Here is a 27,817-nt window from a genome sequence, read left to right as displayed (position 1 = left end):
ATGCAGTTCAGACTCGATCTAGGGCTCCAGCTCCTAATTTTACTACCCTACGTGGAGTTTTATTAGTCCCTACCACTCCTCCTCGGGCTGATAATTATCATGCCGCACCGCCCCAAGGAGATATTTATAATACTGAGCTTCGTTGATCGATTCATTTTGACCTGTTTGGTGATATCTCAGTCACATCAGTCTATTCCAACTAGTACTACTGTGAGTTCTTCTTAGGTTACTCAAGTCAGGCAGTTTATGGCTCAATCCTTTAACCTTTACTATCTCTAAGGTGAGGAAGATCCTTAAGGATTCATAGATAAAATGGAGAAGATCTTCTGAGTTACAGATATTTTTGACTCTGAGGGTGTGTAATTTGTTGTATATCAGTTGAAGGATGTCGCATATCAGTGGCATAAGGAGTTAGATAAGTCTAGGGGTGCTGATGTGGATTTGATACTATGGATGAGCTTTTGAGTTCCTTCTTAGATCATTTAATTCCTTAATAGTTAAGGAAGGCTAAAGTTGAGTCGTTTGTGAATCTGAAACAAGGTAGGATTACTGTGAATTAGTATGCCCTAAAATTCATCAGTTGTCCTATTATGCTACTGAGCTTGTGTCAAGCATGAGTTCTAAGATGAGGAAGTTTGCTTTGGGTTTGTCTCGGGACTTGGTGCTAGAGTGCAAGGCTACCTTATTGAGTAGTGATATGGATATCTCTAGGCTTATGGTGTATATGTAGTAGGTTAAAGATGTAAATAAGAAATAAGCCAAAATAGGGGAAAGGCAAAGTAAGAGGTCCAGGTATTCTGAGCAGGGTAAAGGCCAGATAAATAATGGTAGAGATGGCAAGAAATAGTCTAAGAGGAAGTGGGGAAATTTTGGTTCATATTCTATGGCTAGTTCTACATATCCTAAGTCATCCGATGATCATCGCTTTTAAAATATGGGTTTAAGGCAATAAAGGTTTTATCCGCCCTAGTGTTTCCCCATGGGCGTATCGGTACTTTTTGTTCATAAAAAGAATAGTTCCTTTCAAATATGTATATATTACCCCGCCAGTTGAATAAGGTGAAAATGAAGAATAGGTATTCTCTTCTTAGGATCAATGACCTGTTTGACCAGATGCAGGGTGCAAAGTACTTTTCTAAGATTGATCTTTGGTCGGGTTATCATCAGTTGAATATTAGGCTGGTAGACATCCCTAAGACTTCTTTCCAAACCTTATATGGTCATTTTGAGTTCTTGGTGAGGTCACTTGGATTGACTAATGCCCCTGTGGTATTTATGGATCTTATGAATTAGATTTTCTGCCATTTTTGGACTTATTCATCATTGTGTTTATTCATGACATCCTTGTTTATTTTAAGAGCTAGGCGGATCATGTTGATCACCTACGTATAGTGTTGCAGACCCTTAAGGACCAGCATTTGTATGCTAAGTTTTTAAAGTGTGAGTTCTAGTTGAACGTTGTTACTTTTCTAGGTCGTGTTATTTCTAGTGAAGAGATCATAATGGAAACACAAAAAGTTGTAGTGGTTAAGAAGTGGCCTAGACCCTCGACTTTAACCGATATTCGAAGCTAATTAGGCTTGGCCGAATATTATAGGAGGTTTCTGAAAAGTTTCTCTTTGATTGTTGCTTCGTTGACTAGATTGACTCAGAAGAAGGTGAAGTTCCTATGCAATGATCCTAGCAAGGGTAGTTTTGATAAGTTGAAGGATAAGTTGACTTCCACTCCTATATTAACCCTACTCGAGGGTACTAACGGCTTTGTTGTTTGTTATGATACATCCCGTATGGGACTGGGTTGTGTGTTGATGCATAGGGGCAAGATTATGGCATATGCTTCTAGGATGCTAAAGGTGCATGAGAAAAGATATCCGACTCATGACTTAGAGTTCTTAACGGTAGTCTTCACTTTGATGATTTGCCACCATTACCTGTATGGGGTTCATGTTGATATCTTCTTAGACCATAAGAGTTTATAATATATTCACCCAGAAGGAGTTGAACCTCAGGCAAAAGAGATGGCTTGAGTTGCTCAAGGACTATTATATGAGTCTTTGTTATCATCCAATCAAAGCTAGCGTGGTTACTGAAGCTCTTAGCAAGCTATTTATGAGGAGTTTGTCTCATATTAATGAGGAGAAGCAAGGGTTGGTGAAGTATATTCAATATTTGGCTAATCTATGAGTATATTTTTTATACTCTAAGGATGGTGGTATGATTATTCAAAAAGAGGTTAAGTCCTTTCTTTGTGCCGAGGTAAAGGAGAAGCAAGTTTTAAATACTATTCTGATGAGAATCAAGGATGATATGGGTCACTAGAATGTGATGGCTTTTTTTATTAGTGGTGATAGTATCTTGAGGTACCAAGGTAGAGTGTGTGTTCCCAATATTGATGGGATGCAAGAGAGGATGTTGACTGACACTCATGATTTGAGGTATATTGTTTATCTAGGTTTGATGAAGATGTACCTTGATCTGAAAGAGATCTATTAGTGGAATAACATGAAGAGGGTTGTGGCAAATTTTATGGTTAAGTGCATAGTGTGTCAACAAGTGAAAGTCGAATACTTGAGGCCTGGCGATTTATCTCAAGAGATTGAGTTGCTTTTGTGGAAGTGGGAAGTAATCAATATGGATTTCGTTACCAATCTTCTGCAATCTTGAAATCAATTTGATTTGATTTAGGTCATCATCGATAGGATGACCAAGTCCACTCACTTTTTGCCAGTGAAGACTACTTATTCTACAAAGGATTATGCCGTACTCTTCCTTCAGGAGATCATCAAGCAGTATGGTGCATCTTTCTCTATTATATTTTATTGTGGTACATGGTTCTCGTCTGATTTTGCCCTTCTTTTTAGAGAGGTTTAAGGACTTAGGTGAACCTTAGCACAGATTTTCATCCTCAAATAGGTGGTCAAGCAAAGAGAACTATTTATCCTTTGGAAGATATGCTAACATCTTATGTTTTTTATTTTTGTGGTAGTTGGTTGATCATGGGCCTCTCATAGAGTTTGTGTATAATAATAGTTTTCATACTAGTATTTGGATGGCTCCTTTCAAGTAGGAGGTGTAAGTCCGCTATTGGGTGGTTTGAGGTTGGTGAGAATAGGTTATTCGATCCTGACTTAGTTCACCAAGCCATGGAAAAGGTGAAGGTGATTAGAGATAGACTTAAGGCTACCCAAAGTAGCCAAAAATCCTATGTGAATGTGAGGCATAGGGAGTTGCAATTTAATGTGGATGATTTGGTATTCATAAAGGTATCTCCCATAATGGGAGTGATGTGGTTTGGAAAGAAGGGGAATCTCAGTCCCTAGTATATTGGTCCTTTTTTTTGTTTTGAGGTGAGTGGTCCATGTGGCTTATGAGTTGGAGTTGTCATCTAGGTTGGGTTCCATTCATCTGATGTTTAATGTTTCAATGTTGAAGACGTTTATAGGTGATCCTTCCTTGGTTGTTACTTTGGAGAGTGTTGGCATTTCAATTTTTTTATCTTAGGAGGAAGTCCGGGTTAAGACCTTAGATAAGCAAGTCCGTCATCTGAGGACAAAGGATGTGGCTTCGGTGAAAGTTCTAAGGAGGAACCATAAGGTCGAAGAAGCTACTTGGGAATCCAAAGAGGATATGAAGTCCAAATATCCATTTTTGTTTCCCGCTTTGGATAATCGGGCTTGAGGTATATGAATTCCCTAACATCTTTGTTTTATATCTGTGTTAAAGGTAAATATGGTTTAGCTCTATGTTAAATCGTGCAAATGAATGCCTTAACCTATTATTTGAGGACTAATGGTCCTAAGGGAGGTAAAATGAAACACTCCGAATTTTGGTCATTGCAAATTTCTTGACCTATGGGCTTACTGCACAAATTACAACTCTCCCTATTAGTAGTAGAGTGTCATTATGGGTCATAGGACCCTAATTATAGCCTGACTAGTGTGTATTAGTCAATTTTCTATTATGATTGCGATTAGATCCTAATGAGTCGTAAAAAACTATTTACGAGTCATATAGTCCCATCCGTAGACAAATCAGTATGATGCCCAAATGTTTGTCTCGCCTACGATTCGACCAAACTAGTCATAATGTCTGAGAATGAGTCGTATGGTATGACACGTAGACAGACCAGTGTGGGTGACTATGGATACTTTCCAGACTACGACTGGAGGTCAAGAGTAGTAGGATAACCCTACGAATTGTATAGTTGCCTATAATGACTAGGCGATAATTTTTTAGTATTTTATTAAGGGCACTTTGGACATTTCATCTCTTCCCTAATCGTGACCCACAACTTAAAACCCTTTTAAGGTATCATTATTGCTCTGAAACAAATCAAAATTACTACTCAACCTCTCTAAAATACCCAAGGTCAAGAACACGTAGGGTTTCCAAGAAGTTAGTCAATTATGGCTCTCAAGGGTGATTTCTCTCCATAGTTGTGATACTTTCAGGAATGTTACTCTTTCCCAAATCTTGTATGTGAAAAAATGTGTTTTAAATGGTTTAATTATTTGGATTTGAATGTGGGTTTTGACATGGGTTGAGGGTTTTGGAATGGTTGATTCTTGAATTATTTTCCCATGGTTTTCATGAGTTGTTCATATTTTTAATTGATTTTCTTGAACTAATGGGGTGCATGGGTGTGGGAATTAGAACGGGGGTCGAGGTAATCCCCTAATTAGATTTTTTAAACTTGGAAATTGTTTTTGAACAATTGTATTCCCTCTAGCCACATGTATAAATGGCTTGATTTGTGGAATTGCCACTTGGTTTGACTTTCTCAACTATTCTATTGCATTGCATAAATGGTTAAACAATGAACATTGATTTTAAAGCCTTGTTGGCTATGTTTTGATTTTATGAACAAAGGGGGTCAAGGCATTCCCCAAAGTTAATGGAATTGTAGTGGCATAATTATGAGCTTGCAAGCTAAATGGTATGACGATACTATTTTATGCCTTAATGTATGATTCCTTGGATAATGAATGGGTTATGTGAAACTTGTTTTAATTGGGCTTAATGGGGGATATATAGCTAAGCCGTGAAGGTGTCGATCTTGAAGGGCTTATACTATAAACTCATGATTGTCGACGTGAGGGTTGGTCTTAATGACTTTGTGCATAGTTCACATTATTGATATATTTTATATCTAGGATTGACGTAGAGTTGGGGAATTCCCTGGTCTTCCTTTATACCTTCGGTTAGTGCGGCTAACACTTACTAGGGCCCTTTCAGCAGGGGGAGCTGAACCTATATAGCCCTTGGATACCAGTTTATGATGGTTAAGCTACATAGTCTAGGCTAATATTTTACTATCATCCTAAACCTCGCTACCTACCCCATTATCTTTTACATATACGTATCCATGTATGTGAATATGTATAATTTATGAATGACTTTATTTTACCTTTATCCTGAGTTACATGCTAGTCTTCACCCCACTAACTATCTCCGGATATTGTATCCCTATGATATGCAGGTTCCGAAGGCACTTCTTATTTTCCTGCGCAGTTATAGATGATTTCAAAGTCGGTCATAGCACTGAAGTGGTAAGCTTTGATTCTCTAAAGACTTGATTATTCCATCAATTTTTCCTTCCATAAATTAGAATTAAAGATTTCACAATTACATTGTCATTGTCATTGTCAGGACCGGGGGCATATCCCGACGTACGTTTTTTCTGGTTTAGACGCTTTGTGGATAGGTTATTGATGTTGACACTCTTAGATGTCTTTAAACTTTTTACTTTCTATATTTTTATATGTTTGGAATTCAACCGTTGTCAGGTGCGTTATGTTCTATTTGGCTAGACAAAGGGTGTGGTCTCTGATCTTTGATGGACTTGAGATACCCGTCACGGCCAGGCCCTGGTTCGGGTCATGACAGGTTCATACTTATATGCCCCAAAGAATCTTGATTTAGACTTGAAGAATAAACCAATATCTCATGTTAAACTATCTATTGAATAACCACCTATGTTGGAGCAAAAAGAGCTACCAAGTCATATTCAATATGTTTTTGGGAAGTAATATATGGCTAATGATTATTTCAGCTAACTTAGTGGAGCATCAGGTTGAAGCTCTTGTATTAATATTGAAAAGGTATAAGAGAATTAAGGGGTGGACTACTGCCAACATCATAGGCATTCCACCGGGCATATGTACGCAAAATATCTAGTTGGATGAAGATTTTACACCTTCTATTGAACATTAGAGAAGGCTTAACCCACATATGCTAGAGGTAGTGAAGAAATAATTAAATGGCTTAATGCAGGAGTGGTGTATCCAATCTCGAATAGTAAATGGGTGAGCCCTATTGAATGTGTATCGAATAAAGGAGGAATAATTATAGTGGTGATGTGTCATGGTTTCATGGCACTTTCAATGCTTAAACCAGAAAATATGCTAACACATAGTCCATTTAGTTAGCTAGTATGTGTTTTTTGTTTGTTTGGCAGGAAAATAGGTTTTGGAGCCAGAAAGAAGAAAAATAGTTGAAGCATGCAGAGTACCCCACTTAATGGACCACTTATGGGTCATAAGTGGAACTTACAGCCACCATAAGTGGCCTGGTAAGTATCAAAAAAAAATAATTTGAGATTCTAAAGTCTGAAGTTTGATCTGACACTTACGGCCCACATAGGGGTCTATAAGTACCACTTACGACTCGTAAGTGGTCACTGACCCAATTTTCCATATTCATTTTGGTTAGAATTTAGGGTTCTGGTGTATTCTATAAATATCCTTTTGATATTTTTTTTATTAGTTTATGCACTCTTTACATCCATAATATTATATTGATTATGAGATTCGACTTTTGATCTTAAAATCCATTGTTCTTGGTTTTACAATTAATTATTAATTTGAGATTTTGGGTTTTGTTCTTAAATAATAGTAAGATTATTCATATGCTTTATTTCTTGAATTCAATGGACGTTCTTGGAAAAATGAGCGGCTAAACCACTTAACTAGAGTTGTGGAACCTTAGCAGAATAACGAAGTAGAGGAAGCACAAAATTATCGTTGATCAATATTCTTGCATGTATTGTAATCTTCTTCGGTGTGATTGCTTTCTTAACGACGTTATACATTGAGAACCTGCCTATATTCAATACTTACTTCAAAAGAGAGGTAGAGATTAGGAAAAAAAGACCACAATAGTAATATAAGGCTACCAACCCTCATCTAATCAACTTAACATTCAAAAGATAATAGTTAATCAGGAATCTAGGATAAGAGTTAGCAAGGCGACACTCTGAGACTCTAAAGGTAATGAGTGAAATTCACCAAAGGCATTCACAGGATGGTTGGTGATATATATCTTATCAAATTTTATATGCAAGGTATCGTGACAGCTTGACGGTGCACGATAAATCTATGGAGTTACAAAGTCAAGGGGAACACAGTCTTAGCATTCATCTCATATTGATTTCAACCAACGCAATCAAGATTATATTATTCTCACTACATTTTTCTCATTTACTTTTCTGCATTTTTCAGCTACTTCAGCAAGTTTGTGAGAGACATTTGGCCAATTCCCTGTGGGTTCGTTCCCGATCGTTGTTGGGTTATATATTTGACAGCGAGTGCATTATACTTCTTGGAGGTGTAGTTTTGGGAGATGTCAATTTTTGGCGACATTATGGGGAATATGGTTATGGATTGATTGATTAGATCTGTTGAGGTTGCTGGTTTCCATTTTTATACTATCTTCAGGGCATACGCTGGTGTATGTCCAATACTCAGAGCCAAGGCAATCATTTGATCCCACTTGATACTGATATTGAGAGAACTCTATGATAGAATTGTGGGATGGTAGAACAAGAGCATAGAGTTCAACACGACGGAGAGCGAGATGACCCAAATTTGATTTTGCCTCCCCGACATGGTATTCAAGAAATAGTTAAGCAAACCTCTACTCAATTATTAGCTAAAAAAGAATGTGAGGCGGGCAACTACTCATGGTGAAGTTCAAGAAAAAAGTGTGAAACTTGAAGAAAAGCATCGAGAACCACTTGATAAACCCAGAAGAGATAAAGCTCAACCCAAATTATTTATACTTAAAAGCTTTTGATGATCCGGAGGATAATTTAGGGTATGATAAACCAGTTGAGATAGAAGTTATCATTTCTCCCGAGTAGCCCCAAGGAGTGAAACGTGATATTACGAGAGCTATGATTCAGCTCCTCAATTTGAAGGGTGTGTTTGTTAGTTTCCTGACTGATGACATAAACATATACATCATGAATTTCATTGCGATCAACACATCATATAATTTACCTGAGGTGAATCAGGATTCTCTAAGACTTGGGTCGTTCCCATTATCTCATCCTAGCAAAGCAATAGTGTGGTTAGGGAACTACCTCATGAGTCTCACTAATTAAAATGAGTTGCGAAAATAGTTGTTGGACCAATTCTTCTCACCTTTTAGAATGCTACAGTTGAAGGATAAGATTACAATATAAGGTAGTTGCATTCTGAGACATTGTATGAAACTTGGTTAAGGTTCAAGAAGAAGTTAATAACTATGCCTAATCAGAATATTTCAGGGAGTAATTTGCTAGAAATATGCCATAGAGCCCTAAATGTGAATACGAAGGTAGTTGTTGACATTATTACTAGCGGAGCTTTAATGAGCATGCAATGGGAACTATCTTTAGAAATTTTGGACTGGATCTCTAATACCAAACAAGGCAAGCATACTTGGGTGGCAGACAGAGGAGTCGATACGTATGTTATTAGTGCTTGTAGTAAGAAAAACATCATTTATGAGATAGTGTCTTAGGAGGTTGCATTGTTGCAGATAGATATTGGGCTACTTACCAAGCAGTTCGCATCCATGAATGCTAAGAAAGTGAATATAGTGGGATCGTGAAGTAAGTCAGCTAAACATGATGAGTTTAACTCTAAAAATGAGGCAAAGTATCTAAATAGATAGATAATGGGTTTTCAAGCCAAAGGCCAAGGTCCAATCAAAATTCTTAGAACTCGAGGCAAGGGAATCAACTTCAAAACTACTATACGAACTGAAATAGGGACTAAAAAATAGAAAGAAAAATGGTGACTATAGACTAAACGATGATTACAACGAGAAGAGTGGTGTATAAGTTGCATCTAGAGAACAAAGATGTTAATTCTAGAATAAAGTTAATTTTGTCGAAGTTAGTTATACTGAGGTGCTCCTCTCTGATTTTTTGGAATGACGCGGTCGGGCCGGGTCTCGATTCAGAAAAATGAAGGGCCCAAAAGTCTAAATAAGTGGTGAAAATTCCCCATTGCATTGGGCTCAGAAAATGAATTAACATCTCGATGTGATACAGCCCTTTCAATTTTTGTTGGGAATGAATGATGAAGTCCATCCAAACCCTTCAATGAAGAATAAGAGGAGAGCAATGTGCCAGTGGAGTGCAAAGCGCATGAAGAGCAGGCATGAAGAAAAAGAAGAATGAAGGAGAAGTAGTCGAGATTATTCCCTTCTCTTCCTAGGCTCAAAGAAGTACAGGCTTTTGTGGACAAATCAAGGATTTGGGGTATCTTGCTATGCTACAACACTATATAAATCCATTTATATTAGTAATATATATAAATAGAAAGATAGATCCATCCATATATCCTATTCGATTTTAATTTTTCTATCTAAAAAAGAATCGATTTCATTCAACCTTTGATTCAAAGAGCTACGCTTACTCCCCCTCCACCTATGAAAAGGCTCTGCTACAATAGATGGTAGAGGTTCCGTAGTACCCAAAGCACTAAAGTGATCAAATAGCTGGGAAGGGTCCTATAAGTGCCTACTACTACACCACACTACACTTGGCTCTACACAGTTATAGAGCTAACCCCTGTCCAGTGCCTGGCAGAGATAAGGGGGATTCAATCCTTACTCTTTATCCCCATCATCGCCTTTGATTAATGGGGCTTTATTTATTTAGGGGGAGAGTGAAGCCTCGAAAAGCACTATTGAGAGGAAGATCCTTGGCCCCTCTTTATTCTTTATAGGGTTCCAAACCTTTCTTTAACAAAGGTGACAACAGGCCAGGCCGAGATGGAAGATATCAAGCATGGAAAAAGAAGTAAGCCCGCCTTTTTTTTTATCATTTTAATAGAGGGGGATAAAAAGAGTGAAAAAATAGACTCGCATTTCTCATCGAACAAATACAAGAAAAGAATTATATTGAAAATTCTCTTAACCCAATCCCTTCTTTCGTAGAGCCCATGTATTGTAAGTAATCTGAACCTACCTGGAGCGAGCCTTTCATAGAGGCAAGTTAAGCATATGAGCCTTATGATAGGAAACTATCTCGTGCGGTTCAAAGAGGACTCAGTTATTAGTTAGTATCCCCATGGTTTTGGGGTGGACCTTTTCACTCTATTTTATTATATAGGCTTAGCGAAAAAAGAAAAAAATTCATACACCTGGAACATGGATTCTATATGAACCAATGGATCGTGACAAGTCGTTCCTACTAGCAATGACTTCCTCTTTCATTACTTTATTTTTTCCATATCCCTCTCTTTTGTTCTCAGTTACTCATCAAATGGTACTCAATTCATATCTTTAAGTTCGATCATTGACAAGGTTCAAAGAAAGGGTGGGCCATTGATAAAGAATCAATGAAAAACCACAATGCTAGTAGAAGGCGAGCCTCCACTTTCCTTTTAATTAATGAAACCCACTAGTTGTTATTATTATGATCTTAAATAAATGGATAAAAATATTAGTTTTAGAAGGCTTGTTCAAAAAAAAAGACGTGGGTGGCATTATAACTGGGGTATCATCTAGAAAGATTGAGCCACTGTTCGTTCAATAAAGAAGAATTCATTTTACTTAACTTAAGGAGAGGGATGAGGTCTTTCTAAGAATGGCTTGGGATCTATGAACAGACCTACACAATAAAAATGATGAAATGAATAAGAATGAACGGGAGGCCTTGGAGAAAGGACTGACAAACATTTTACTTATGTTTGGTTAACTACTTTACTGACTTGGGGTTATTTCTCATAAGTGACATACCTACACCCCCCCACACACACTCACTATATCTAAATACATCAAACTTTCCAGCCTTTCAGAAAGGCCCCTCTCCCTTAGAATATCAACTGGCAGGTTTGTTTCATTAGTAATGTACACTGTAATTATGACTTCTGTTCTCTAGAAGCGTCTACAATCTCTCCTAATTAGGTTTACTACCCACTATAGATGTATAGTAGTAGTAATACTTAAAAAACTCTGATATTTTTTTATCCCATATATTTTTATCTTTACTTAGAGATTCTGGGAAAAGATCATCAGATGGTATAGGAACTTTGTACGCCTCATAGTGTGTTCTTTTATAGGATGATGAAGGGTCAATCAGATTCTGATCAATAAATTTATTGATTATTTTTATTGGATGTCTCATTTTAATAAATACATTGGTATATGTATCAAGAACTATTCTTACATAAGGCGATGTTGTTAGAAAATTCTCATGTATGGTATATATAAGTGCAAGTTGACTTAATAATGATTCCACTACTTTCACGGATATGTATGCATCCTTCTGATTAATAAAGTTATTGCATGCTGAGGATTGAGTCTTTCGCTTATCCCTATTCATAGTAGGTACTCTTAGATTAACCCATCATCTCTTTTAGGTAGTTCTTTCATAAATGATTATCTCATCACTTACAAAAGATATATAATCCTACTTTGTAGTGTAATATGCTACACTATAGACAACTGGTAGATCTCCTATAGAACAAAACCAACTAATAGTAGTTATAAACTTTATTACATGAACTATGTCTGGATATTTAAATTTTCCGAATTCATTACTAAGTTTTGGGAGGTTATAGTTCTCCTTTCGACTAAGTAATTCACCATATTTTAGCCTAATATCCTTTTCCATGTTGATCAATGTCTTCCCATATATCAATGGCATGAATAAACTTTTGATGAGTTTTCTATCTAACTTAGATTCAATGATTTCCATCTGTAATTTCTCATTTATTAGATCATGCAAAAATGCCTTAATATCCTGTAGTAAGTACAAGTACACATCTTGTAAGATTCATTCTCTTAGCCCTTTTTTGCTAAGCAATAAATAACTCATGATCTGATAAGCACTGGCAGCAGTATCTTGAGTTATTGGGACACTATTAGATTCTTCTACTCTATAGTTACACAGGACGTTGTCTATGAACTGAAATGGATCACTATCACCCTTAGCGATGCTTATTAATCTCTCATCAAAAGCATAGATAAAACTATGGTATTCCTTATACCATTTTAGACCATTATCATAAAGATCGAATTTCTTATACTTAAAGGCAGCTGATGTGGCTACTATGTCCATAACTGACTGGTTGATTCCTTCTTGAGGATTGTTGGAAAATAAAATGAAAACTTTTGATAAATCACTCTCATGAACATGACATATACCACTGTGGTAGATTCTTCCACGGAAGTCCATAACGGCAGGGACATAAAAAACATAACCCTCGTATACGGATGCTAGCCTAATTTTGAAATCTTCATACCTAACTGTCTACACTCTATTTACTAATTCCTTAGAGAGATCAGTAAGGCTACAAACATTCTTTATATCCTTATTCAGGAAATAAGATTTCCTAAAAAGATCATATGCTTCTGTCAGATTTACGTATGCCCGTATAGCGGCATAAGAAGACCTACTTTTTCTAAAGTAGCACGATGATTCTTAATGAACTCCAATATATTCAAATTTATCTAAAATCCTTGTCTCTAAAGCCCATCAATATGTTCCACATGAATTTATACCAATATGAATAGAATTCTATATAAAAATCGCTTAGGTCACGAGGTGATATAAGACTAAACTTATTTAATAATTTAAGACCAAAATAATGATATATATCTAAGGTAATACTAAAGCAACCTCTTACCATATACGAAAATAGAAAAGGCTTCCCTTTATCAGTGTCAAATGGACCTTTATTTTAATATGTGTTCCCAATTTAAGGGCTTGCAAAAGAATGGACGGTTGAGTTACAAGAGGATAATGTTGTTGTCAAAATCACATACAGCATATAAATTTATTTTAGAATAACTCTTTCTATTCTCTTTCACTACTATTTTATTTTTATCTGCTAAAAGTGTCTTAATTTTGATCAACTTTCTTTCAATATAAACTCGAGCAATCCTTTACCAATTTGATATTTCTGACCTTTGATTTCAACTCGACTACCTGTTGTTGTAATACTAACCATATTTTTCTTATTGATTATATTGGCTTGTATTCAAACTGTGCTATCTAACTTTTCCAACAATGTAGATACCCTCACAACTAAAGTCTCTTGAGTACAGTTGTACAGCAACCCTAAGACATATATTATGATTGCCTCCAGTGTATATTGACCGAACTAATTAATAGTACAATTCTAAATATCTTGGGAAAGATACTTATATAAATAAGATTTAGCGTTTATAAGATCCTTTCTTATCAATAATTTGATTAAGTTAGGAATTTCACTAAATAAACTATATTCATCAAATTGACTAGCTATATCTTCAATCTTCTTTTGTAACTCAAGTAAATCTTCATCGGAGATGTCAACTGTATTATTAATGATCTCTTTATCCCTCTTATAATCATACAATGATTTCAAAACATTATTATTATACGTAGCTTTTTCTTTTTATTTCTGTTTTTATCATCTATATCCTTGTAAACTTTCCCAAAACTCATTAATAACAGTATGATTAGATGTACTATATTCTTTTCTATCAAGGATCGAGATTGATGCCAGAAATCTATTACATGAGCTTTCACATTTTACAGTAATAGATAATTTTCCAATACCGAGATGAGAGGATCTAAATGAGCAATATGACCAATGGCAATCATTCACAAATTTCTCAATACTTAAAACCATAAAGATATGTCTTTTTATTTTTATAGGTAAGACGCACCTATTACTAGGATAGTTTTTCATCATTGTATTTTTTTTATTTTGCATCATATCCCTTAGGTTCTTTGTAGTAATTGGTGACCCTTTATTCTTTTACTTCACATAGCTTTTCATTTTCTTGATAGCTGGAAGTTCTCCAAATGTATGAAAGGTTAAAGGACTTAGTACCATCCATTCCGGTGTGGTTGGATTCTTATGTTCATTTTTTAAGGATTCTAAGTTTTTCTCTATTAAGGGTGGATGAGATACTTTTGAGGATTTCTATGTTTTTCTCTCATAATGGTGGATGAGATACTCTATTCATTTTTGAATAAGATTATCGCAAGTTTCTTTATCAAACTCATTTTCAAAGAGATATAGAGATATTGTAGTACACTACTAGGGATAACTTGTGCTCATATTCTTCTATCAAAAGTAGGGAAGAGCAAGTGTCTAATCAGATCAATCAAGCGATAGGGGTAGAAACTTTACTTTGCTAGGACGGAGTTGTTGTCGATTGAGTATTAGCCGAGGGGCCCTTTTTTATTTTATAAGGAAAGAGATGGTAGTTGGGTACAAATAGGCCTGTGAAAGATGAGTAGGCAAGCACGCGGGTTGTACCGATCAACTTTGAGTTGTTGAGTGATGATTGGCCGAGGGGACTTCGATCATGTAGCTGGGTATAAATAGGCCAGTGAAAGATGAGTAGACAAGAACACGGGTTGTACCGGTTAGCTTTAAATTGTCGGGTGGTGAATGCACCATATCTTAAGAAAGAAAGTGGAGGGGCTGTCTTATAATAAAGAGGGTACTCTCTTCTATAATGTGCGCTATATTATTGTGTCCTTTTTTTAAGAAGTGATTCGGGATTAAGCCATATGGCGACACCTACCAAAAGAAAGGGGAACTTTCATAGTCAAATGCGTACGAGGAAAGGACAATTATTCAATGAACTAAAATCTACTGGATGGGGTTCCATATTCGTGAAAAGCCGGGTTTAAACCATGTTATGGCACCAAGCCAACCTAACAAAAATAGGGGTATAAATAATATATTAAGAAAGAGAAAGGGCTTCCAATGTTTATAAATAGAAGCCACTTTCTCTATTTAGCAAGGCGAAGGGAGAGATGCATATAGCCACCATCAAAAGATTTTCTCAAATGAATCAAAGAATTCTCTATGTAAAAAATGAAAACCACCAATGGCCACAAACTCTGCATGCCTTTTTAGAAAATATGCCCGTTATTCTTCCAGAGCTGGTGGAACAACACATTCAATAGCTCCTAAACCAAATAAGCACTTTGGAAGAAGAGGTGAGGACCCTTATCCAAGAAAGAGAGGACCTTATAGTTAGGATGGCCTTCCGCATCCGTGGCAAAAACAACTAGGAGTCAGTCGACTCTTTGAAGTTTCAAAAGGTTTGAATAAGTGTATGTAGATGTTTTGTAATGTGTTTTCATTAAAGGTGCTCTTGTTCTTTCTGTAGATCTACTCCTATGCGTTGTGTCTTTATTATTTATGTATCACTAATGCTCTTCTTTGTAATGTTATGTTGAGTGGCAAGTCTATATGTGTTTCCCATATAAGAAAATGCTTCTAGTGTAGGAATGAATAAAATTTGCTTTGTTCTAGTTCATTCTCTTCCTCTATTCTATGCAGAAAAATTATTAATTTGAATTTACTAGTTCGTACGGGATGAATTACTTTATAAGACTATATAAGACTATAAAGCTACAATTATGAGCTCAGATAGACACAACCTATTTTGAAATGAAAATGACTCGTACCACTTTCAAAAGAAACATCGTCCATGGGTATGCAAAGCTAGTAGCTGTGAGAATAATCATCCTGATTGGGGTATCTGCATTTGAAAGTCCTCATACAATAAGTACTTAATGCCTTTGAAATTTGGTTTTACAACCTACTTCTAACTTTTTGAACTCCCTACCAGCTTTTATAAGAGGAAAAGATCACTCTGTCATGCAGCAGAGCAGTGTTCATCTAACTCAAAATTCCATAAGATAAGAAGAATCGTAGCGTAGGGTCGACATAAATGATCGGTAAAAATAGTCTAATGAGAAAGCATCTGTTCACATTCATAGTTTCAATAAGTTTTCTTTTGAGTTTTGAGATTGGCCTAGTCTTCAATATACCCTTATAAAACCTAAAACCTCACTCCCTCACTTTCTCCTTCTGATAGACTAGGTTTTACATCTTATTTTTGGCACCTTGGCTTGGGGAGTGCTCTCCGTTTTTTGTGTCAGCAAGGAAAGGATAAAAGCAATCGGCTGAATGATTGTTATTCTACTTACAGTTACAGTTCCTCTATCAAAGCAGAACAAGTCTAATACTCCAACCCAGGTTTTCGGGGACTCCATTTCGATCTAAACCCAAAAACTCATATATTTATATACAAAATTACTTGTTTTTTAACCCTTTATCATTAGGGAGGTCTCCTTACCTTCGGTTTTATTCAAGACCTAATCAAGGGATTTCCCCATTTTACTTTTGGTATACAGAGATTTTTTTATTACCCTTGGTAAAGCAATCAAAAAAAGACCATACCCACTTTCACCATATCACACTCGATAAACCCGACTCCTAATATACAGAAATGTAATGAATGGATGGATTCCTTCATTCATCATAATAAAACCATCTAGCAACTAGTGGTAACAAAACCTCATTATTGTGGAGATAGTCGATGATTGGGACTCGAAACATTTTATTTGGAAGAAATGCTTTCACAAACAGTAGAAAGAGACCATGTTCGATACTCACTTAGATAGACAACCAGTCAACCTCAATACCCTTAACATAATAGTCCTTTTTTATGCTTGTTTTCTTTGTATACAGACTAGATGAAATGAAACTAAAAACCCCATAGTATGCTTGAATAGAAAGATAATATAAGACCATAGCTAAGTTCTCTTTATCAGACACGTGAGATATATCAGTGTTAGAGCATTGATTTCTCCTTTCATTCTTCTGTGCGAAGACAAAGTAAGAAGAAAAAAGAAATTTATTTCAGAACTATGAGGTGAGATGAAAAGAGAACATAAAGAGTTTTGAAGAAAGCTAAGGGAAAGTCAAATCATTTATTTTTTATTGACTATCTATATATACAAAAGGAATAATTCTAGCTAAAGAGATGAGATCCCTAAGCTTGACTAATGGAAATAAGGGACCAAACTTTTCTCTATAACCATAATATAAAACAATTAAACCATGAATCTTCAAAGCGGACTTTAAAGAAATGCCATATAGGGAAAGTACAGCTTCAAATCTGACTTCTAACACCCTTATCTTAGATTTCTCGTTAGAGCAAAAGTAAGGCATGAAAAAAAGACCTAAAGGTTAGTAAAGGCAACCTAAAAGGCTAAGGAAGAGTTGGGGTAGTATTGTGTGTGCCAATTGAAGTCATTTGAAAATATCCTTCGTATGTGCCCAGTTTCCGATCAAGCTAACAAACAATAAAAAAGACCAATCACTTGCTTATTCGCCAGCTTGGGTTTTGGTTGTAGATGTGATTGATTATACCTTTCTGTCATTTGGTGTAATACAATGACAAAGATCTAGGCATGCACATTCATGGAGAGGCCAAGTGATAGGTTACGGTTCTGTGACAGGTGAATTTTTTGGTTAGAAATACCTTCTTGGTTGACTCTTTCCTTTGATAGCATGTTTTATCAATGGAAGGTTTTTAATGAGCTATGACTTTTCTTTTTGATTGATTATCTTACAGATGAAATTTTTGGACAAGAATTCCTTGGTCGAGTGTTGGAATTTCGGGATCAAAAAATCTTAAGAATTGCCTCTTTTACTTTCATCTTTCGTTGATGAATTCAGACCGCCCCTCTATTTGAATGAAATCCCTAGGTAATATGAATGCTATCGATCGGATCTTGGAAATAAGGCACAAAAGCCCCTGAGCTGACCTCATTTCATTTTGACCCATGAATCTTTCTATCCATTAATCTTTATATTAACCAAAAAGAATTCTCTTATTATAGTCTTATTTCTAACTAATACAAGAAGAATGCTACAAGAGGTTACTACTTGTGTTATTCCTTATACCTTTCCTCACCTCCATCTTTAACTAAAAAGTGGTTTAAGGAACGCCCTTCGCACCTTAGTTTTTGTTTTAGCCTTCGTACCCCATCCATTAATGTTGCATCCACTCCCCGCCTTAAGAGTTATTGCTTAAAGTAAATTTGCCTTCCTAGCTTGCCCTTTGTTATTACTGTACAGAGTGGGGAAGAAGCACTACTAAAGGTCATTACTGTGTTGGATCAACTACTTCAATTGGAGCATTCTGGTAAGCTTGATCCTCGGATTAAGTTCTTTTTCATTAAAATGTGATACCGAGGGGTGGTCTAATGGTGAGACCCAGATGGGAAAGAAATATATGGAAATAATTTAATCTTAAGAACTCTGATTCAACCATTTCTGTGTCATTGATTAGGGTCTCTCCCCCTCTAGAGATTCCGTTAAAAGCAAAACAATTTCATAGAGTGACAATTTTGTCGTCCTTCATAATTTATTCTCTTTTTAGTCTAATTATGGTATATGTCATGTTCATCTATTCTACATTCAAAGTATGAGCATCCTTATCAATGTGCCATACCCAGGTTGTCATCTTTGTCTTTGTATTTGTCTTTTTATGTGTCTTAGTGGGACCTTTCCTCATGAATTGCCTTCTTCAAGGCATGATCAAGGGGCATATAGGTTTTTTATTCTTTAATTTGTGGTGACCCTAGAATCACAGTAGAGAAACTATTGGGTTAAGGGACCCATCCCAGACAACTTTGGAGTAGAGTCACTTCTAATAGCTTCAGTAAAGCTCTTAAAAGATTAAAAATATCAATCGGTGGAAAAGATTTCCTGTGGTCAGTTCTTGAGTCGATTCTATTTTAGGTTCCCCAAGATAACAATCAATGGACTCTTTCTGGGCAGGTTGATGAAAAGATAAAGTACCTAAAGCTGGATATCATTGTTGTAAGACTACTTTATTGCATTAGATTAGCGCCCTATAGATCATCTCTTCGGAGGGTTGGAGAAGTGTTAAATACTCCTTTAGGAAATAACTCCTTGCCATCTTTATGCCTTACATGTGGCATAAATAGCATAATCAAAGCAGAGGTCACAAGATGACCAAAAGTCCAAAAAAACCCACTCTCCCCCAGTGTGCTTTCGAGAACACATACATCGGTTATTGCATTAACATCTTCTACAGATAGTTTTCCAAGAATAGCAAAGGAGATTCCACCAAGAACCTTTATTGCTAAAAGAGTTAAATCAAGTGCAGTACTTACTGTAACAAGAACAACGTGAACTCATTCTTAAGAACTTGTAGCGACAATGTGGTAATGTCTTCCACGCAACCTTTTCCTGACAAAATTTCTAGTGGGGTTTACTATGGTATAGGCGTGAACCATAATTACAAAGAAGCAAACTCTTTTGCAGATTGTATAACCAGCTCCACAATTTTTAGCTTGCATTTCATTCATTCTGAATTGCCTAATTTGACTCGTGCGTTCTTGCATTTAGATAGGTTAGATATTTATTATATTAGGAAAATTATTGTAAAGAAGTAGTAAGGGAATGAAACCCCAATCTAATCTTACACGAGAGAGAATAGTACTCAGAATAGAGTCCATTGCATCCCATAATAATGGATGGGCAGCCCTCATACATTTAGAATAAATTGCTAAAAACTCGAAAGTCTATCCATTTTGAGTGGGCAAAGCCTTATTACCATATTAATAGGAGGGGTGCAAGGAATTGATGCAACGAATGCCATAGCAAGTGAATCAGAATAAGCCCTATCCTAGCTACTGATTGGAAATGTTTAAATAAGAATATGCCTAGCGTCTTTCACTCTCTCTTATTAGAAGAATGAAGGGGTACGACCCCACTCATCTCGAAGACGTAGCACTTTCAACTAATCCATACTTTTCCTCTCTAGCTAGTCAAGTGGCCCAAGGGACACCTCAATCTTATTCTATTTTTTATCCTGCTTCAGATTCTCTTTCAGCTTTGGAAATAATCCCTTATTCCTATTGGTTAAGTAGCCCAAGCTCCTTAAAGTGTATTGTTCCCTCTCCTATAAAATAAAGAGTATGATGCACCAAGCTACCCTATGTAAAGCTTTCTTTGACCCACCTTTCCTTACTGACTTTCCTAGTTTTTAGATAGAGCATTAAGAATCATGTCAAAATATACCAAGATCAGGGCCCAGGTTCTCTTTCTTCAAGAAAGGGTAGCTTTAAACAACCTAGTTCAAAACACATCAAATAAGTAAATGACTCTTCTTCCTTAGTGTACCCATTCATTAAGGAATTCTTCCTTGTTTCATATGTGTTATAACTCATAGCTCATAGCTCTAAGCCCCAATTCCTTAGTGAAAATAGTTGTCGCCTTTAAATCATCAAAAAAAGAAATGAAGGAACCGCTCGAAAGGGACCACGCAACAAAGGCTCATAACCAGAAAACATAACAACAATGTCTCCTAGATGCAAAAGAATAGCTCCCAACTAAAAAATTTTCTCGATCACTCTCTAATAGAAAGCCATTTTTTCTTTCACAAAAACTCAACTTGTACATCTTTCCTAAGCGGTTGACTACATGGACCTAATCAACCCGCCGAAAAGGGCAGTCTTTCACTGTTGGAAACTTTGATTTATAATGGTAGGATTCTATCTAATCATTCCTAATTTTTAAATTGCACTCAATCAACATAGTTTCCACTCATTCCTTCTAGACCGCCTCTATCTAGTCACTTTTGTTCAAATCTTTCTTGTGATTTTCTATTCTCTTATGAGAAATGGTTTGCTTCGTTTGAGCCATTGTCTCTTAATGCATGTAAAGGAGCTATCATCGCTCAATGCATGCATGGAATGTCATATTTTTTGGTCAAAATATCCACAATAATGTCTTGGTTAGATTTTTCACTCGAAATAAGGGAAAGGTTAATTCAATTCTCGATAGAAATAATTTTATGAATTCTCCCTCAAACTGGAAGATCATTTTGAATTTTCAAACATATTCAAGGGTTTCAATGTTATTATTATAATTTGGCCAACACAAGATGAAACTTTACCATTGTGGAGCGGCTTTTTGCAAAAAGATGAGAGGGAAACTCAGTAAGATATTGAAGAAGCAAAATATATGAGATCACAAATGCAGATTACTCACGGCTAGGCTAAATATGAATTGAGATGAAAGCTTTATAAATCCCTTTGTAAAGATCCTAATCTTCTTAGTGATATGCCGAACAAGCATCATTAGTTGTTGTCTAAGTTGGCAAGAAAGAGTTCTTTTGCACGAGTAAGAAACTGATGTACTTACACGGGTTGCCTTCATTCCGTATATGACTTCTTCCAAATTTCTCGTATCCTTTTTCATGGATTAGCATCTCGAGGTCCTTTGATAGGAATAGAGAAATCATCTAGGTAGCAACCACCAAATAAATAGAACAAGGGTTAGCTTTGCAGGAGGTCTACAAGCAAGGTAAGTAGGTCCACTACCATCTAGCTCCAAATCAAAAAGACCTAACAAACTAATCCCTTATCTAGGATCGTAGATACTAATGGGGCAGAAATCAAAGTTGGGGACACCTCTACCGCCTGTGTCTATTTTCTATCAAGTATGCTCCCTATACATAGACTACGTACAGGGTCTTACTCTTGGAAATAGAATATCACCGTGTGAATATAACATTACATTAAGTTACTAATAAAACTCCCAAAGGATCGGCCACTATTCTAAATAGAGTACGACAGAGAACTATTGTTTAGTAAAATATCGAAGTGAGAAATTGTTCACATCATTAACTTCAGGGTGTGGGACTGAGCCTTCTAAATGATAAAGATGAAAAAGTCAACGTTTTGTTGGAAAAAATAATGCAAATATCATATTGACTTTCTCTCACACTAATTCTAAAGATAGATAGGAAAGGTTGGATAGAATTTTATTAAGTCATTCTCTCCTTTCTAAAGTTGTTCAAGGTGGCCCCCAGAACAAAGACTCACTCCTATTTTCCCTCTTTTAATGAAGGACCCTCGCATCGATTCCTATTCATTTATAGGTCTGGAACTAATTTTTTTTAATTTCAAGCTCAACCAATGGAAAAATCCGTAGCCCAGGTGACTCGCAACCTCCCTTCTACCCAAATAAATAAAATGGTATGAATCAAATCAAAAATCTTTTTGATTCATTTTGGGTGCAGCTGTACTACCCCAGGAAATTCTTTGTTGAAATTTTGTGCGTAAACGTGTTGGGTTTTATCTTCTAGAATGAATTATAAATTTTTTATGCATAATGTCTTAGATTATGACCCACCATTGCATAGAGTAGCGAATAACCTTTCCAAAGATATGTGGATCATCCAAAACGGACACCCAAGCGATGAGTTATGAACATTCCGATCAAATCGTGAATAGTATGAACAGTAAAACGTGCAGGAAAAAGTACTGAGGCCTGGCGTATTTTTGCTCTAACTTTAAATGATCATAAATCATTATACATAATGATCTGAGTGATCTACTATATATCAACGGAAAGATATGTGAGTTCTCTTTCCAATGAAATTGGTTTCATCCAATTTGTCTATCGGAGCAAAAAGTTATGCACGATCTACTTCAGCTTACCAAAAACAAATTTTTGGGTCAAATTCAAATGATCATAAATCCTCGTACAAAATGATCTGGGTGAGATACTATATATCAACGGAAAGATATGAGAGTCCTCTTTCTAATTAAATTGGTTTCATCTAATTTGGATATCAGAGTAAAACGTTATGGTTGATTTACTTCAGACTATGAAAACAATCCACCAAAGGACAGATTCGAGAATTATTTGATTTTTAGGGGCGTTTTGGTCATTCCCCCTCACCCAAAATCTGTCCAAACCCTATATTAAAGTCTATTAGAAGAATTATATGTTATATTTCATCAAATTCCCTCAAAAAGAAAACCCTAAGCTCCTACATCCAACTTCAAGAACCTCCAAAGTTCACCATTAATTCTGCAAATTTATTCAAGATTCCAAGTTCCTAGTTCAAGAACTCCAAGAGCCATCATTCAAAGGCACGATTAACATCTCAAAAATGAGTATCGATCTAAAGGTCATCATTCAAGGTATGTGGGGGTTTTCAACAAGAACTTTCTTTCGTTCTTGTGCCCAAAAGTAATTTTCTTTACAAAGGCATAATTTTTAATTAATTTTTTATGAATTTGAAGCATGAACCCATATCTTATGATGACTATTATGAAATCTTGATGTTTATGATTTTGAAAGATGAATTTACATGTGTGGTGATATAAAGCATGAATCTTGAACGATATTTATCATGATTTTGATATTTGGGTCATGAATCCCCATTGGAAATTGTGTTTTTTTAGAAAGTATGTGTTATAAGAACGTTGATGTTGAATATTTGAGATATTTTGAATGATTTGACCTTTTGGTCTAAATGGAGTTGTTTTGAACTCGAGTGTGAAAGAAATCCACAACGTGGTTGATTTTGATAGATGGGAAGCATGATAGCTCCCGATGTATATTTATATATTACTAAAACTATTTTGTTGTGGATTGTCTTTGAAATGATTTGAGCTAAGTCCAGGAGAAATATTTAGCACCGAGTGGGAGGTATAAAGTGACCTTACTTCCCTAGAACTACGTGCCCCCATAGGAGTAAGCCTAAGGCTGATTTATATAGTGATCACTAGTTTGTGTGGATTTGATATCGATAGTCCTACTCTGATAGCAAGGATAGGACGGCTCTCCCTAACGTGGGTTGTACGTTGGACTCCATGTAGATCACATGATTTATGTCGGTTATAGGATCTCCCAGTGTGTGTGTATTTCCTTGTGTCTATGGTGAATGGTGAAGTGATTTGAAAGTAGAATTGTGAAAGTTATTCTTTCGAAAGATTTAAATGATATTTACATTATGAGAATTGATATTCTTAATGAACTGAAAGTGATTGACAAATTATATGATGACTCACATGTGTTATTGTACTTATTTCATCCTCTCATTATTATGATGATTTTCTTCGGGCTATGTGAGTCTTTCATACATCCTGCATATTTCTTATAAATATTTATGATGATGATGTTTACACGACTGCATACACCCCTATATACTCAGTTTCTTTCCATGGTAATGACCCACATCTTTGGATGTGGGCTGCATTTTCTCGAAATGTAGGTTCAGGTGCTCAGTTCCAGGTTCGACAGTGATCCTTCAGGCATGCTGTTCTACATCCTCTATTGTGGTGAGTCCTCATGTTCTGAGGACCTGATGTCTGATGTTGGTTTCACGAAATTGTTTACATTTGATAACTGAGTATGAGTCAGTTAGGGCATGTCTCAATGGCTCGCTGATTTTATTGATTTTCTTAGAGGCTTGTTAGACTAGTATAGATATTGGGAGTTGAATAATATGTCGTATTTTTTTATCTTTTTCAAATTCTTTTATTCTTGGATGATGATTACTCTATTGATATTTGAGGGTTATTTATGGAAACCCCGTTGATTTGTTTTGAACTGAATGAAAATGGCTGAAAAAGTTATCTTGGGGCTACTCATAGCCTTAAGCACCGCGTAATGATCCGGGACAATTTTCCAAGGCATTTCCAACTTGGTATCAGAGTCGAAGGTTTTAAGGTGTTCTAGGGAGTCTGACAAGCCGCGTTAAGTAGAGTCTTGATCATCGGTTTGTAGCGCACCACATCTATGAGAAAAAGGCTACAAGAAATTTTAGAAAAAAACGTGATTCTTTCTTTTAGAAGTCTATCGTGCTTAAAGTGTCGCTCTCTACTATTGATTTGTGCTCTTCTCTTTCAGAAATATGCCTCCACGTTGAGCGAGAAGAAATAATGATGGTCAGCAACCTCAACCCGCTAACCCATTGAATGAAAATGTGTCTCATGCTGAATTTTGGGTAGCTTTTCAGGCACTGGCCCAGGCTGTTACTACAAATATTCAGGCTAACCCGGCCCTGGCTCCACAACAATAGGGAGGTAATTCAGCTGCTGCCAGGATCCGTGACTTCTTGTGGATGAATCCACAGGAATTCTATGGTTCCAAGTCTGATGAGGATCCACGGTTGTTTTTAGAGGAGGTGCGGAAGATTACTCAGGTGATGCATGTATCTGAGGAACATAGTGTGGAGTTGGCTGCCTATAGGTTGAAAGACCTTGCTTATGACTGGGTTGTTGCTTGGAGAAAAGGTAGAGGTGAGGGAGTTGTCCCTACAACTTGGCAATAGTTCCAGGATGCATTCCTAGATAAGTTTTTCCCTTTGGAGATGAGGGAGGCGAAGGTGAAAGAGTTTAAGAACCTGTGATAGGGATCTATGACTGTTAGGGAGTACTGTCTAAAGTTCAATCAGTTGGCCAAGTATGCTCCTGACTTAGTGGCTGATAATTGGGCTAGTATAAGTAAGTTTGTGGCTGGAGTGTCTAGTTATGTGGTTAAGGAGTATAGGCCTGCTATGCTGAATAGTGAGATGAATCTTTCTAGGCTGATTAATCATGCCCAACAGATTAAGGAAGACAAAATTAAGGAGAGAGATAGAATGAGAGGGAATAAGAGAGCTAGGTTCGAGCAGCACGAACAGGGTCAGACTAGATCGCAGAGAGGGAGTCACCCTCAGTATCAGGATTGTTTATCTATGCCAGCACCGTCATCTACTAGTGCTCCCATGCTTAGAGGTAGGCAGGAGTAAAGTAGCAGGTCATATGTATCCAGGTCCTAGTACAGTGCTGGCAGTAAGCCAAATCATCCCCTGTGTCCTAAGTGTGGTAGGGCTTATTTGGGTGAGTGTCGGGGTGAGAAGAGGTGTTGTTTTCGATGTGGTGACATGGGTCACAGAGTTAGAGATTGTCCACAGGATGGACAAGGGCGTTGTGACTATCGCCCTCAGACCCAGACTCAGACTGTTAGTGCTCCAGTTCCAGTGACTCGCCCAGCCCAGCTCAGGGCACCTCTTCTAGCAATGCTGGCGGGCAGTGCTAGAATTGATTCTATGCTTTACCACCCTGCTAGGAATAGGAGGACTCTCCCGATGTTGTTACTGGTATGCTTCGTATATTTTAGTTTGATGTGTATGCTTTGTTGGATCCTGGATCCATTTTCTCATATGTTACACCTTTGATTGCTGTGAATTTTGAAATGAGTCCTGAGATTATTCCTGAGCCTATCCTAGTTTCTACCCCAGTGGGTGATTCGATTGTTGCCCAAAAAGTGTATAAAAAGTGTCCTGTTATCGTTCTTCATAGAGTCTTGTTGGCTGATCTGATTGAGTTAGACATGGTAGATTTTGATGTGATTGTGGGTATGGACTGGCTGTATTCTTCTTATGCCTCTATTGATTATCAGACCCGAGTGGTCAAGTTTCAATTTTCGAGTGCATCCGTATTTGATTGGTCTGGGAATTTTGTGTTACCCAAGAGTTATTTTATCTCTTACCTCAAAGCTAGAAAGCTTATTTCCAAGAAGTGTATTTACCATTTGGCTAGAGTCAAAGACACTAAGTCTAAGACTCCAACTCTCCAGTCTGTTAACGTCGTTAATGAGTTTTCTGATGTCTTTTCAGATGATCTCCCAGGGATACCTCCTGATAGAGAGATAGAGTTTGAGATTGATCTTCTTCCCGATACTCAGCCCATTTCTATTCCTCCTTACCGTATGGCCCCTGCAGAACTTAAGGAGTTGAAAGAGCAACTCAAAGATCTACTAGACAAGATTTTCACAAGGCCCAGTATTTCTCCTTGGGGTGCTCCTGTGTTGTTTGTGAGAAAGAAAGATGGCTCTTTGCGTATGTGCATTGATTACCGCCAACTGAATAAAGTCACTATAAAAAATAAGTACCCCCTTCTGAGAATAGATGATTTGTTTGACCAATTGCAAGGTGCAAGTTATTTCTCAAAGATAGACCTTCGTTCCGGCTATCATCAACTCAAAGTTAGGGGTGTGACATCTCAAAAACCATTTTCCAAACTCGTTATGGCCATTTTGAGTTTCTTGTTATGTCTTTCATATAAACTAATACCCCAGCAGCTTTCATGGACCTCCTGAATTGAGTTTTCAGACCATATCTGGATATGTTTGTCATAGTGTTCATCGATGATATACTGGTGTACTCCCATAGTAAGGATAAACATTATGATCATCTCCGAACTGTCTTGCAAATCCTTAGAGATCATAAGTTGTTTGCCAAGTTCAGTAAGTGTGAGTTTTGGCTAAGGTCAGTTGCTTTTCTGGGTCATATCATTTCTTCCGAGGGTATTAAAGTTGATCCCCAAAAGACTGAAACTGTTAGAAATTGGACTAGTCCTATTTCTCCGACTTACATCAGAAGATTATCGAGTTTAGTTGTCTATTACCACTGTTTTATTAAGGGTTTCTTCTCTATAGAATCTCCTATGACTAGGTTGACCCAAAAGAAAGTGAAGTTCTTGTGGTCCGAATCTTATGAGAAGAGTTTTCAGGAGTTGAAGACTCGACTCACTTCAGCCCCTGTTTTGACTTTGCTTGATGGTGTTGATAGTTTTGTAATGTACTGTGATGCTTCGAGAGTTGGTTTGGGTTGCGTATTAATGCAGAAAGGTAAGGTGATAGCTTATGCTTCTAGAAAGTTGAAACCCCATGAGAAAAATTACCCCACCCAGGACCTTGAGTTGGCTGTTGTTGTGTTTGCTTTGAAAATCTGGAGACACTATTTGTATGGTGTCCATGTTGATGTTTTCACTAATCATAAGAGTCTGCAGTATGTGTTTACCCAGAGAGAATTGAATCTTAGGCAGAGACGATGGTTAGAATTATTAAAGAACTATGATATGAGTGTGTTGTACCATCCGGGCAAGGCCAATGTTGTGGCATCCGCCACAACATTG

This window comes from Capsicum annuum, chromosome 8 (genome assembly GCF_002878395.1).
Source record: "Capsicum annuum cultivar UCD-10X-F1 chromosome 8, UCD10Xv1.1, whole genome shotgun sequence".
In the NCBI taxonomy this organism is placed as follows: domain Eukaryota; kingdom Viridiplantae; phylum Streptophyta; class Magnoliopsida; order Solanales; family Solanaceae; genus Capsicum; species Capsicum annuum.
The sequence above is the reverse complement of the archived record's forward strand: the minus strand, read 5'-3'. Positions refer to the sequence as shown.